Consider the following 14,200-nt stretch of genomic DNA (forward strand, 5'->3'; position numbering starts at 1 on the left):
GGGAATGCAGACCCAACCTGTTTAGCCTGACTTGATAAGACAACCCAATCTTCTCAGGAGTTAGACACAAAATTGACAATAGACAAAAATGCTGGACTAACTCACCCAAACAGGCAGCATCTGATAGTCTAAAGAAGGGTCTCAACCCGAAACGTCACACATTCCTTCTCTCCAGAGATGCTGCCCGTCCCGCTGAGTTACTCCAGCATTTTGTGTCTATCTTCGGTTTAAACCAGCATCTGCAGTTCCTTCCTGCACTTCTCAGGAATTAACTTGGTAAAACTCTCCTGGGCTGTTTCCAATGCCGCTGTGGAGGTAACAGAGGACATGGGAGTGTCATAGAGTCACAGTGTGGAAACAGGTCCTTCGGCCAAACTTGCCTGTTCCAACCAACATGCCCCATCTACACTAGGCCCACCTGCCCACACTTGACCCATATCCGTCTACACCTTTCCTGTCCATGTACCTGTCCAAATGTCTTTTAAATAGTCCCTGCATCAACTACATCATCTGGCAGCTTGTTCCATACACCTACCATCCTCTGTGTGAAAATGTTGCCCCTCAGTTTACTATTAAATCTTTCCCCTCTCACCTTAAATCTATGTCCTCTGGTTCTTGATTCGCCATCTCTGGGTAAACATTTCAAAAGTACTGAGCAACAATTTGCAATATGACCTACTTTGTGAAATTCTTAGAACTAGAGATGTGGTCACTGGGATTTACTGGCAGGTGCTGGAGCGAGCAGGAGAGGTCCTGAACCTCATGCATGTTGGTAACATTCTATTGTCAGCCCTACTGCTGGGGCTTCCATTATTTCCATTTTGCCATGTGGAAAAAATCAGAGTGAGCACAATAGTTTGGACATTAGATCAGTCTGAAGAAGAGTCTCGACCCAAAACGTCACCCATTCCTTCTGTCAATAGATAATAGACAATAGGTGCAGGAGGAGGCCATTCGGCCCTTCGAGCCAGCACCGCCATTCAATGTGATCATGGATGATCATTCTCAATCAGTACCCAGTTCCTGCCTTCTCCCCATACCCCCTGACTCCGCTATCCTTAAGAGCTCTATCCAGCTCTCTCTTGAATGCATTCAGAGAATTGGCCTCCACTGCCTTCTGAGGCAGAAAATTCCACAGATTCACAACTCTCTGACTGAAAAAGTTTTTCCTCATCTCAGTTCTAAATGGCCTACCCCTTATTCTTAAACTGTGGCCCCTGGTTCTGGACTCCCCCAACATTGGGAACATGTTTCCTGCCTCTAACGTGTCCAACCCCTTAATAATCTTATACGTTTCGATAAGATCTCCTCTCATCCTTCTAAATTCCAGTGTATACAAGCCTAGTCGCTCCAGTCTTTCAATATATGATAGTCTCGCCATTTCGGGAATTAACCTAGTAAACCTGCGCTGCACGCCCTCAATAGCAAGAATATCCTTCCTCAAATTTGGAGATCAAAACTGCACACAGTACTCCAGGTGCGTTCTCACTAGGGCCCTGTACAACTGCAGAAGGACCTCTTTGCTCCTATACTCAACTCCTCTTGTTATGAAGGCCAACATTCCATTGGCTTTCTTCACTGCCTGCTGTACCTGCATGCTTCCTTTCAGTGACTGATGCACTAGGACACCCAGATCTCGTTGTACGTCCCCTGTTCCTAACTTGACACCATTCAGATAATACTCTGCCTTCCTATTCTTACCACCAAAGTGGATAACCTCACACTTATCCACATTAAACTGCATCTGCCATGCATCCGCCCACTCACACAACCTGTCCAAGTCATCCTGCAACCTCATAGCATCTTCCTCACAGTTCACACTACCACCCAGCTTTGTATCATCTGCAAATTTGCTAATGGTACTTTTAAACCCTTCATCCAAGTCATTAATGTATATTGTAAATAGCAGCGGTCCCAGCACCGAGCCTTGCGGTACCCCACTAGTTACTGCCTGCCATTCTGAAAGGGACTCATTTATCCCCACTCTTTGCTTTCTGTCTGTCAACCAATTTTCTATCCATGTCAGTACCCTACCTCCAATACCATGTGCTCTAATTTTGCCCACTAATCTCCTATGTGGAACCTTGTCAAAGGCTTTCTGAAAGTCAAGGTACACCACATCCACCGGCTCTCCCCTGTCAATTTTCCTGGTTACATCCTCAAAGAATTCCAGAAGATTAGTCAAGCATGATTTCCCCTTCGTAAATCCATGCTGACTCGGAACAATCCTGTTACTAATATCCAAATGCTCCGCAATTTCGTCTTTTATAATTGACTCCAGCATCTTCCCCACCACTGATGTCAGACTAACTGGTCTATAATTTCCCGTTTTCTCTCTCCCTCCTTTCTTAAAAAGTGGGACAACATTAGCTACCCTCCAATCCACAGGATCTGATCCTGAATCTATAGAACACTGTCCTGAGATGCTGCCTGACCCGCTGAGTTACTCCAGCATTTTGTGTCTACCTTCAATTTGAACCAGCATCTGCAGTTATTTTCCTACACATTAGTTTGGACAGTTGGACAGATTAGAATGGATTAACCAATTCCTTCTCTCCAGAGATGCTGCCTGACCCGCTGCGTTACTCCAGCACTCTGTGAAACGTCACCTATCCATGTTCTCCAGAGATGCTGCCTGACCCGCTGAGTTACTCCAACACTCTGTGAAACGTCACCTATCCATGTTCTCCAGAGATGCTGTCTGACCCGCAGAGTTACTCCAGCATTTTGTGTCTGTCTTCGGTGTAAACCAGCATCTGCAGTTCCTTCCTATACATTAGTTTGGACAGTGGATTTTAGCTTCTGCAAACCCGGTTTCAAATCCTTTCAATGGAATAAAAGCCTACTGCTTTAAGGCCGCTGTTTCAATTAAGAATGATAGGTTTGAATAAAAAAATTGCACTGAGCAGAAAAGATTGAACAGGCTGGGGCTCGGTTCTGTGGAAGACTGAAGACTCAGTTGATTAAGATCCTGAAAATGTGACAGACTGAACGTGGAAGATGTTTCCACTCCTGGGGCGAGTGCAACTATCCACCATAAATACCAAACAGTTGCCAACAAATCCAGCAGAATGTTGAGCCAGAGGATGGTGAGATCTTCTGCTTCATGGAGCAGTTGAGACAAAGGCTGTGTTTAAAGAGAAGGGCTGGACCAGCTAGATGCAGGAAAAATGTTCCCAATGTTGGGGGAGTCCAGAACCAGGGGCCACACAGTCGAAGAATAAAGGGGAGGCCATTTAAAACTGAGATGAGAAAAAACTTTTTCACCCAGAGAGTTGTGAATTTGTGGAATTCTCTCCTACAGAAGGCAGTGGAGGCCAATTCACTGGATGAATTTAAAAGAGAGTTTAGTTAGAGCTCTTGGGGCTAGCGGAATCAAAGGATATGGGGAGAAAGCAGGCACGGGTTACTGATTGTGGATGATCAGCCATTATCATATTGAATGGCGGTGCTGGCCGGAAAGGGCCAAATGGCCTCCTCCTCCTGCACCTATCGTCTATGTTTCCAGAAGGTTGAGAAACACATGAAGAAGATTACTGCTAATAGGCTTGGGTGAAGAGAGACAGATAGAAGCACATGTGGACCATTAACACAGGCATGGATAACTTGGTTTGTTTTTGTCCTGTACAGCATCTGCAATTCTTGGTGGCCATAGGTTTACTCTGTAACAAGGAATCTGAAGAAGGGTCTCGACCCGAAACGTCACCCATTCCTTCTCTCCAGAAATGCTGCCTGTCCCGCTGAGTTACTCCAGCATTTTGTGTCTATCTTTGGTTTAAACCGGCATCTGCAGTTCCTTCCTACACATTTCGCCTGAGAGACTGTGTGATCGCCACACAGAACAGTCCCACTAATACGACCCACAATGGTGTCTGAGGTCCAGGGACGGTTCACTGAGATAACAACCACTTTATCAACTAACTGTTACATGCTGCCAGCAACTTAATTCTGTACAATGTTGAATTTGTAAAGGAATCTTTAATTAGAGAGTGGTCTTCTGTGAGCAGCACTGTCTATCTCTGCGAGAGTGAAGGCCAGCTTTACACATGCCAGAAGCAACCCTATTTGTGATGATGTAAAGCAGGGCTGGGAAACGTATTGTTCACTAAATAAAGCGGATATTCTGCTAACTGCAGCATTGAATAGGCTAATAGAAGCTGCAGCTGAAGATAACAAGTGGCAACACTCATTAAAGCCTTTTGTCTGCCTTTCTTTAAAGGTACTGTAAGCAGAAGTTTTGCTCATAGCTACTTACATGCTCGCTGGTTAAATAAATCAGAGGTAACCAAGGAGCTGGAATTATTAATGTTAGGACAGCGAAGGAAGGCATTTAATTCTTTGCTAACACTAGGCATTATCTTTGTTTAACACGCACAGTTGTTAAACTGTGCATACAGTGCAGAGTCAGAGTGGTCTGGCTGTCCTGACCCAGGGCTAGGCCATTTAGGACTGAGATGAGGAAAAGCTTCTTCACCCAAAGAGTTGTGAATCTGTGGAATTCTCTGCCACAGAAGGCAGTGGAGGCCAATTCACTGGATGTTTTCAAGAGAGAGATATAGCTCTTGGGGCTAAAGGAATCAAGAGATATGGGGAGAAAGCAGGAACAGGGTACTGATTCTGGATGATCAGGCATGATCATATTGAATGGCGATACTGGCTTGAAAGGTCAAATGGCCTACTCCTGCACCTATTTTCGATGTTTCTACTGGTGTTCATCACTGCAATACGTTCTGAAGCAAGGCTGGGAATGCACAGCACCATCGTCAGTGATGAGGACAGGCCTTTGATCACAGCATCAGCAGCGGTCCTGATGCAGCTGCAGTCAATGTTAGCTCTCTCTCTCTCTCTCTCTCTCTCCCTCAGATCTCCCTCAGATCTCACTGATGGGCTTTGTACTTTCGCTGTTGTTTTCTGATTTGACGCACTCAGTTTTCCATTCAGCAATCACTACTGAGGAAGGGGAAAGTGCAGATGCAAAGTGCAGTCATTTGCCTTTGGATCTGGAAATGCACTTTGTTTGAATTGTGAAATACTTTACAGTTTCTGCTGTTGATCAAAGACTTATGGATTATATTTTAAAGAAATGTCTCTTTTGCACAATCTGGAACTGACACAATAAACCTTCCATTTATCATCTGTATGGTATATCCACTTACTACAGATATAAATAGTGTTTGAAAACCTTGTTCCATGAATCAGTATGGATTCAAATAATCTTTAGAACAGACACGATCTTCACCCTGAAGAAACTACAGGAGGCAGCTCAGACACCACACGCAGCTTCTTTCAGCCTCACCATAGCCCTTGGCACAGTGTGCTGAAGGGTTATGGTAAGCTCTCCATAAGTGCAATGCCTGTAGAAATTCATCACGACCACCTGCAGTTCCAAACGGCACAGAAGCCATGATCTTAACCAATGGAACGACAAAAGAATCAGTAACTCTCTTATTCTCCAGGGTCACAGAATAATCCTGCATCGTCCTGCAAGAATGAGGGGCGGGATTAGCAGGGTTAGAGATCTCTGGCTGATGAGGATATTCTGTCTGATGGTCAGGAGAGAGAAGGAGGAATGTGTCACATGTCATCAGTACATCAAATGTCTGCAGTCAAACTATAGTGAGTAACATGTTCTATTCATTCATTCCCCTGCTCTCCCAATGACCCCCTGCTCTCCCAATGACCCCCCCTGCTCTCCCAATGACCCCCCCCCTGCTCTCCCAATGACCCCCCCGCTCTCCCAATGACCCCCCCTGCTCTCCCAATGACCCCCCCCTGCTCTCCCAATGACCCCCCCACTCTCCCAATGACCCCCTGCTCTCCCAATGACCCCCCTGCTCTCCCAATGACCCCCCTGCTCTCCCAATGACCCCCCCTGCTCTCCCAATGACCCCCTGCTCTCCCAATGACACCCCCTGCTCTCCCAATGACCCCCCTGCTCTCCCAATGACCCCCCTGCTCTCCCAATGACCCCCCTGCTCTCCCAATGATCCCCCCTGCTCTCCCAATGACCACCCCTGCTCTCCCAATGACCCCCTCGCTCTCCCAATGACCCCCCTGCTCTCCCAATGACCACCTGCTCTCCCAATGACCCCCTGCCCCCCCAATGACCCCCTGCTCCCCCAATGATCCCCTGCTCTCCCAATGACCCCCCTGCTCTCCCAATGACCCCCCCTGCTCTCCCAATGACCCCCCCTGCTCTCCCAATGACCCCCCCAGCTCTGCCAATGACCCCCCTGCTCTCCCAATGACCCCCTGCTCTCTCAATGTTTTTCCCTGCTCTCCCAATGTTTGTCCCTGCTATCCCAATGTCCCCCCTGCTATCCCAATGTCATGGGCAGGGTCCATTACATCCAGGTGCCCAACCTTGACTGTCCTCCCTGTGGATATGCAGAGACGTGAGCTGGGTATCCAACCACAGTACATGGAACACAAACCTCCTCACCCAGCATTTACATATGGTGTGAATTAGAGATGTAGAATAGGGACAGATGCAAGAAATCACTAATTAGTACGGGTGTCAGGGGTTTTGGGGAGAAGGCAGGAGAATGGGGTTGAGGGAGAGATGGATCAGCTGTGATTGAATGGCAGAATGGCAGTCATGGGCCGAATAGTCTAAACCTGCTCATTATGAATTTATGAATTGTTTGCATTCCCTGCCTGTCCTGGGGCATGTGGATCGACTGCTCCTCACTGCTGATCCAGTGGACATTAACCAGTTTGAAACAGATAGATTAGAATGGGACATTAAGGGCAACCTGTTTACCTATTGCAAACCCATACATACATCTTTATTGATTACATTCATAATGCATATATGGTTATCTATATAATACACCGCAGTGGAAAGAAACTAGTTTATTAACAAGTATTCAATCTTGTAATGGCCGTCTGTTTAGTGATGGAGGGTTGAGTTTACTGCAGTGAGTCAAAGATTATTGCTGAAACAAATTAAACTGAATGATTCACCATTGACTGTATTACATAGTCTGTATTACATTGGCAGACTAATGTGGCCATTATGTTAGCAACACCTAGTCATGGGGCCCAGTTGTATTCTTAGAGCCAACCCTAGTCGTCCATAGCAAGGCCTCGGCAAGGCCAGCAGCATAATCAAGAACCAGTGTCACCCCGGTCACTCTCTCTTCTCCCCTCTTCCATCGGCAAGAGGTACAGAAGTGTGAAAATGCACACCTTCAGAATCAAGGACAGTTTCTTCCCGGCTGTTATCAGGCAACTGAACCGTCCTCTCACCAACTAGAGAGCAGTGCTGAACTACTATCTACCTCATTGGTGACCCTCGGACTATCCTTGATCAGACTTTGCTGGCTTTACCTTGCACTAAACGTTATTCCCTTATCATGTATCTGTACACTGTGAATGGCTCGATCGTAATTATGTTTGTCTTTCTGCTGACTGGTTAGCACACAACAAAAGCCTTTCACTGTACCTCAGTACACGTGACAATAAACTAAACTGAAATTGAAACTGGAAACGCAGTGTGTGCATGCCCACGTCTCTGTAAATCACCAAGACTATTGTTACTTTAAATGGCATGAAGTGAGGTGAGGTGAGGGGTGCCCCATGCCAGCCCAACCTGCTTGTTAGTTTGATTGTTTGGCAACCAAGGCAAGCATTGATTGCTCATTCCTGCAAGATGGTGCTGATGAGCAACTAAGAATAATAGGATTGTAATCATTGGTGATTTCACAGAGTGCTGGAGTAACTCAGCGGGTCAGGCAGCATCTGTGGAGAACATGGATAGGTGACGTTTCACAGAGTGCTGGAGTAACTCAGCGGGTCAGGCAGCATCTGTGGAGAACATGGATAGGTGACGTTTCACAGAGTGCTGGAGTAACTCAGCGGGTCAGGCAGCATCTCCGGAGAACATGGATAGGTGACGGTTTGGGTGGGACAATAACTGGTGAAGCAGGAAGAGGTTTACTCTCCATGGAAACATATTGCATCTCAGATAACAAGCGTTCCGTTTGCCCTGACAACATCATGCTATTGAAGGTTTGTTCTTGACAATGGATTGGTCGGTGCTAAACCTGAACAATTTTACTGGCGGTAACACAAAGGTCTAAAGGACAGAACCATTTACAGTTCCACTTTCCTGCCACGATAATTTTGCAGCTTGCTTCACTGTCGCTTTTGGCTAAAGGGCGGATTGATCCGTGATGCCTTATGCTTTTGAAGAGCCTCTCGACATTTCCTTACCCCGAAACACATTGGTGGTTAATGCAGTCAATATCTGCTGCACGGCACAAGACACTGGTGTGTTCACTGCTACTGAGTAAGAATGGATTGCTAGCAATCGATCAATACATATTGAAGAACAGCCACTTAGATTAGATACAATAGGGTGATGATCAACTGGGTTATTGATCCTGGCACAATCAAGGTCACCTCCAGCGGCTGACAGAGAATTGGCAACGAGAAAGGAAAAGGATGCTGCTCTTGTCTGGCCAATTGCAATCTCCCTTTCTAAGAGTTAGATGGAGCTCTTAGGGCTAACAGAATCAAGGGACATGGGGGAAAGCAGGAGCGGGGTACTGATTGTGGATGTTCAGCCATAATCATTTGGAATGGCGGTGCTGGCTCGAAGGGCCGAATGGCCTACTCCTGCACCTATTTTATATGTTTCTATGTTTCCTTCACGGTTAAAGCCCCAGCCTCAAAGCAACCCTGCACTCAGTTTGCAATCAAACACTTCCTGTGTTAATGAGTTACAATTAAATATGATTGTCGATTGATCTTTATGCGTCATTCATGACTGGATTGGTGTAAATGTTGGATTGCTGCAGAGAGAGAGAGAGAGAGAGAGAGCAGCTCTGGTACGCAACACTGCAACTACTACACCGCAATGTTATTTATGGATTAATAATCAGCTTGCTCCCAATAAAACATTACTGATTGTAAATCTTTTTAATTTAATCTTGCAGGGAAATTGCTAAGTGAATTCTTTTGCCAGAAACTGCTGAAGTTGTATAAGGGAACATCTACTCAGAGTTGGGGTTGAGGTTTAAAGGGGTTGGTTCGTGATGCTGAAAGTCATACACAAGGCAAGATTTCCAATAACAGAAAGGCTTTACTGGACTCAGAATACAGCGCAGGACTGAGAAATGCGTGGTGTTCCATTATGGGAAGTCTAACGCGGGCAGGACCTACACAGTGAATGGTAGGGCACTGGGGAGTGTGGTAGAGCAGATGGATCTAGGAGTGAATGGTAGAGCACTGGGGAGTGTGGTAGAGCAGACAGATCTAGGAGTGAATGGTAGAGCACTGGGGAGTGTGGTAGAGCAGACGGATGTAGGAGTGAATGGTAGAGCACTGGGGAGTGTTGTTGAGCAGAGGGATCTAGGAGTGAATGGCAGGGCCAAGGGGAGTGTGGTAGAGCAGACGGATCTAGGAGTGAATGGCAGGGCCAAGGGGAGTGTGGTAGAGCAGACGGATCTAGGAGTGAATGGCAGGGCCAAGGGGAGTGTGCTAGAGCAGACGGATCTAGGAGTGCAGGTGCATGGTTCCTTGAAAGTGAAGTTTAATAAAAGACCCAGATAGGTGAATGGAGGACCAGAGACCCATCTTCTGTATAAAACATATATAACATATATTTTATATATGTTTTTTCATATATATACATTCTTACCAAGTCTGAGGAAGGATCTCCACCCGCAGCGTCACCCATTCCTTCTCTCCAGAGATGCTGCCTGACCCGCTGAGTTACTCCGGCTTTTTGTGACTATCTTACATTCTTAACAATCTGAACTTCACAGATAAATGATGGCACCAGAAATGTGGTGATTCTTGTACTCCACCTGAGTGTAATCTACTACTTACACACTTGTACTTAATTTGATTGTGCCTCTGGGTGGTAAGATTATGACTGAGCTGTACAGAATGTCACTTTACCAAGGTACACGTGCCACTAAAGCACGGCTGAGATGAGTTGCTCGTAGTCTCTGAGCATGAAGCTGGTGCCAGACACAGGAGGATGAATTCTGACAACAGGTGACCCTAGAGTTAGAAATCAGCTGAAGCCCAGAGGCTGCCGGCTTTAGATTTGTTAAATTCGAATGTACAATAAATGATCCACACTGAAACAGGTGAATTCATCATGGGGAACAAGGACATGGCAGACCAATTGAATAACTACTTTGGTTATGTCTTCAATAAGGAAGACATCTGCAACAAATCTGAAATCATCATCATTGGTCCAAAAACGCTCACCAAATCCACCCAAAACTTCATCCTCAATATTGATGGTCTCCCAGTATCCACCTCCCCTCACATCCGGAATCTTGGAATCATCTTTGATCAAACCCTCTCCTTCGACAAACACGTCAAACACATCACAAAGACAGCCTTCTTCCACCTCAAAAACATCGCCCGTCTCCGTCCATCCCTCTCCTCCACAGCTGCAGAAACCCTCATCCACGCCTTCATCACCTCCCGTCTGGACTACTGCAACAGCCTCCTCTATGGCTCAACCTCAAAAATCATCAGTAAACTTCAATACATTCAAAACTCCGCTGCCCGTCTACTCACCCACTCCCCGTCCTTTACAAGCTCCACTGGCTCCCCATCCCCCAGAGAATCCAGTACAAAATCTTCCTCATGACCTACAAAGCCCTCCATAACCTGGCCCCATCCTACCTGACTGACCTCCTCCACAGGCACACTCCCACCTGCACCCTCCGCTCTGCTGCTGCCAACCTCCTGCCCCCCCCATCCGGACCAAACTCAGATCCTGGGGGGACAGGGCTTTCTCCATCGCTGCTCCCACCCTCTGGAACTCACTACCCGAAACCGTCAGAGACTCCTCCTCACTCACCACATTCAAAACATCACTGAAGTCTCACCTGTTCAGCACTGCCTTCAACCACTGACCGTCACCTCACCTTCTGTCTCCTTTATCTGTTCGTTTACTTATTTATCTATTTATTTTCTTCTCTAAGTTCTAGTAATCCCTGTAAAGCGTCTTTGAGTGTTTGAAAAGCGCTATATAAATGTAATGCATTATTATTATTATTATTATAAATAATCTGCCGGAAATAGCAGGGGACCGGGGGTCAAATGAGATGGAGGAACTGAGTGAAATCCAGGTTAGTCGGGAAGTGGTGTTAGGTAAATTGAATGGATTAAAGGCCAATAAATCCCCAGGGCCAGATAGGCTGCATCCCAGAGTGCTTAAGGAGGTAGCCCCAGAAATAGTGGATGCATTAGTGATAATTTTTCAAAACTCTTTAGATTCTGGAGTAGTTCCTGAGGATTGGAGGGTAGCTAATGTAACCCCACTTTTCAAAAAGGGAGGGAGAGAAAAAACGGGGAATTATAGACCAGTTAGTCTAACATCGGTAGTGGGGAAAATGCTAGAGTCAGTTATTAAAGATGGGATAACAGCACATTTGGAAAGTGGTGAAATCATTGGACAAAGTCAGCATGGATTTATGAAAGGTAAATCATGTCTGACGAATCTTATAGAATTTTTTGAGGATGTAACTAGTAGAGTGGATAAGGGAGAACCAGTGGCTGTGTTATATCTGGACTTCCAGAAGGCTTTCGACAAGGTCCCACATAAGAGATTAGTATGCAAACTTAAAGCACACGGTATTGTGGGTTCAGTATTGATGTGGATAGAGAACTGGCTGGCAGACAGGAAGCAAAGAGTAGGAATAAACGGGTCCTTTTTAGAATGGCAGGCAGTGACTAGTGGGGTACCGCAAGGCTCAGTGCTGGGACCCCAGCTATTTACAATATATATTAATGATTTGGACGAGGGAATTGAATGCAACATCTCCAAGTTTGCGGATGACACGAAGCTGGGGGGCAGTGTTAGCTGTGAGGAGGATGCTAGGAGGCTGCAACGTGACTTAGATAGATTAGGTGAGTGGGCAAATGCATGGCAGATGCAGTATAATGTGGATAAATGTGAGGTTATTCACTTTGGTGGCAAGAACAGGAAAGCAGACTATTATCTGAATGGTGGCCGATTAGGAAAAGGGGAGATGCAACGAGACCTAGGTGTCGTGGTACACCAGTCATTGAAAGTAGGCATGCAGGTGCAGCAGGCAGTGAAGAAAGCGAATGGTATGTTGGCATTCATAGCGAGGGGATTTGAGTATAGGAGCAGGGAGGTTCTGCTGCAGTTGTACAGGGCATTGGTGAGACCACACCTGGAGTATTGCGTACAGTTTTGGTCTCCTAATCTGAGGAAAGACATTCTTGCCATAGAGGGAGTACAGAGAAGGTTCACCAGATTGATTCCTGGGATGGCAGGACTTTCATATGAAGAAGGACTGGATAGACTCGGCTTGTACTCGCTGGAATTTAGAAGATTGAGGGGGGATCTTATAGAAACTTACAAAATTCTTAAGGGGTTGGACAGGCTAAATGCAGGAAGATTGTTCCCGATGTTGGGGAAGTCCAGAACAAGGGGTCACAGTTTAAGGATAAGGGGGAAGTCTTTTAGGACCGAGATGAGAACGTTTTTTTTCACACAGAGAGTGGTGAATCTGTGGAATTCTCTGCCACAGAAGGTAGTTGAGGCCAGTTCATTGGCTATATTTAAGAGGGAGTTAGATGTGGCCCTTGTGGCTAAAGGGATCAGAGGGTATGGAGAGAAGGCAGGTACGGGATACTGAGTTGGATGATCAGCCATGATCACATTGAATGGCGGTGCAGGCTCGAAGGGCCGTATGGCCTACTCCTGCACCTATTTTCTATGTTTCTATTTGGCTAGTTGTTACAAACAATAACATTTGGTGATAGTTTCCCCGGCTGCCTCTGGTTCTCGAGACTTCAGTAGATGAGGAAGAACTTTAGTTTTAACAGAGTTCACTCATCCAACCTATACTCCATTTGAGAGGATTAGTTCTTGCCGTTTTCAGTCCCCTGCCAATGTGCAATACCACACCGGAAACATCATAATAAATCAAAAAACGCCATTTGATCCGTCAATTCTGTTTCCTCCATAAAAGATTTATGAGCAGCTCAAATCATGAACTCGCCATCTGCCTCCCACCTGCACGACGTATCAGCCATGTGCGTGTGTCTACACCGTGTGCGTGTGTCTACTCCATCCACGTGTATTTACACCGTGTCCATGTGCATGTGTGTCTCATCGTATGTGTGCATGTGTGTCTACACCATGTGTGTCTACACCGTGTGTGTGCATGTGTGTCTACACCGTGTGTGTGTGTGTGTGTCTACACCATGTGTGTGTGTACACTATGTGTGCATGTGTGTCTACACCATGTGTGTGCATGTGTGCCTACACCATGTGTGTCTACACCGTGTGTGTGCATGTGTGTCTACACCGTGTGTGTGTGTGTGTGTATACACTATGTGTGCATGTGTGTCTACACCATGTGTGTGCGTGTGTCTACACCATGTGTGTCTACACCATGTGTGTCTACACCATGTGTGTCTACACCATGTGTGTGCGTGTGTCTACACCATGTGTGTCTACACAGTGTGTGTGCAGGTGTGTCTACACTGTCCATGTGCGTGTGTGTCTGCACCATGTAGGAGTGTCCAGTCACTGAGCTGCCAACTCTTTACACAATTTGTGTAGTAAGTTTTCTCCGGGCGCTCCGGTTTCCTCCCACATTCCAAAGACGTGTGAGTTTATATATTACTTGGCTTCTGTAAACTGGCCCTGGTGTGTAGGATAGAACGAGTGTACGGGGTGATTGTTGGTCGGCACAGACTCGGTGGGGAAGGGCCTGTTTCCGCGCTGTGTCTCTAAACTAAACCACTGGCATTGTACTCCAGGCACTCACCACCCTCTCTGACAATAGACAATAGACAATAGGTGCAGCAGTAGGCCATTCAGCCCTTCGAGCCAGCACCGCCATTCAATGCGATCATGGCTGATCACTCCCAATCAGTACCCCGTTCCTGCCTTCTCCCCATACCCCCTCACTCCGCTATCCTTAAGAGCTCTATCCAGCTCTCTCTTGAAAGCATCCAACGAACTGGCCTCCACTGCCTTCTGAGGCAGAGAATTCCACACCTTCACCACTCTCTGACTGAAAAAGTTCTTCCTCATCTCCGTTCTAAATGGCCTACCCCTTATTCTTAAACTGTGGCCCCTTGTTCTGGACTCCCCCAACATTGGGAACATGTTTCCTGCCTCTAATGTGTCCAATCCCCTAATTATCTTATATGTTTCAATAAGATCCCCCCTCATCCTTCTAAA

The 14,200-nt window shown here is 46.4% G+C and overlaps 1 protein-coding gene across 3 annotated transcripts in view; it reads left to right on the forward strand.

The window, feature by feature from the left end:
* LOC144607243 (semaphorin-6B-like) overlaps positions 1-14,200 on the forward strand; it is a 284,386-nt gene that overhangs the window by 146,923 nt on the left and 123,263 nt on the right. The gene's annotated exons all lie outside the window — the stretch shown is intronic.

Source organism: Rhinoraja longicauda, chromosome 28 (assembly GCF_053455715.1).
Source record: "Rhinoraja longicauda isolate Sanriku21f chromosome 28, sRhiLon1.1, whole genome shotgun sequence".
Lineage (NCBI taxonomy): Eukaryota > Metazoa > Chordata > Chondrichthyes > Rajiformes > Arhynchobatidae > Rhinoraja > Rhinoraja longicauda.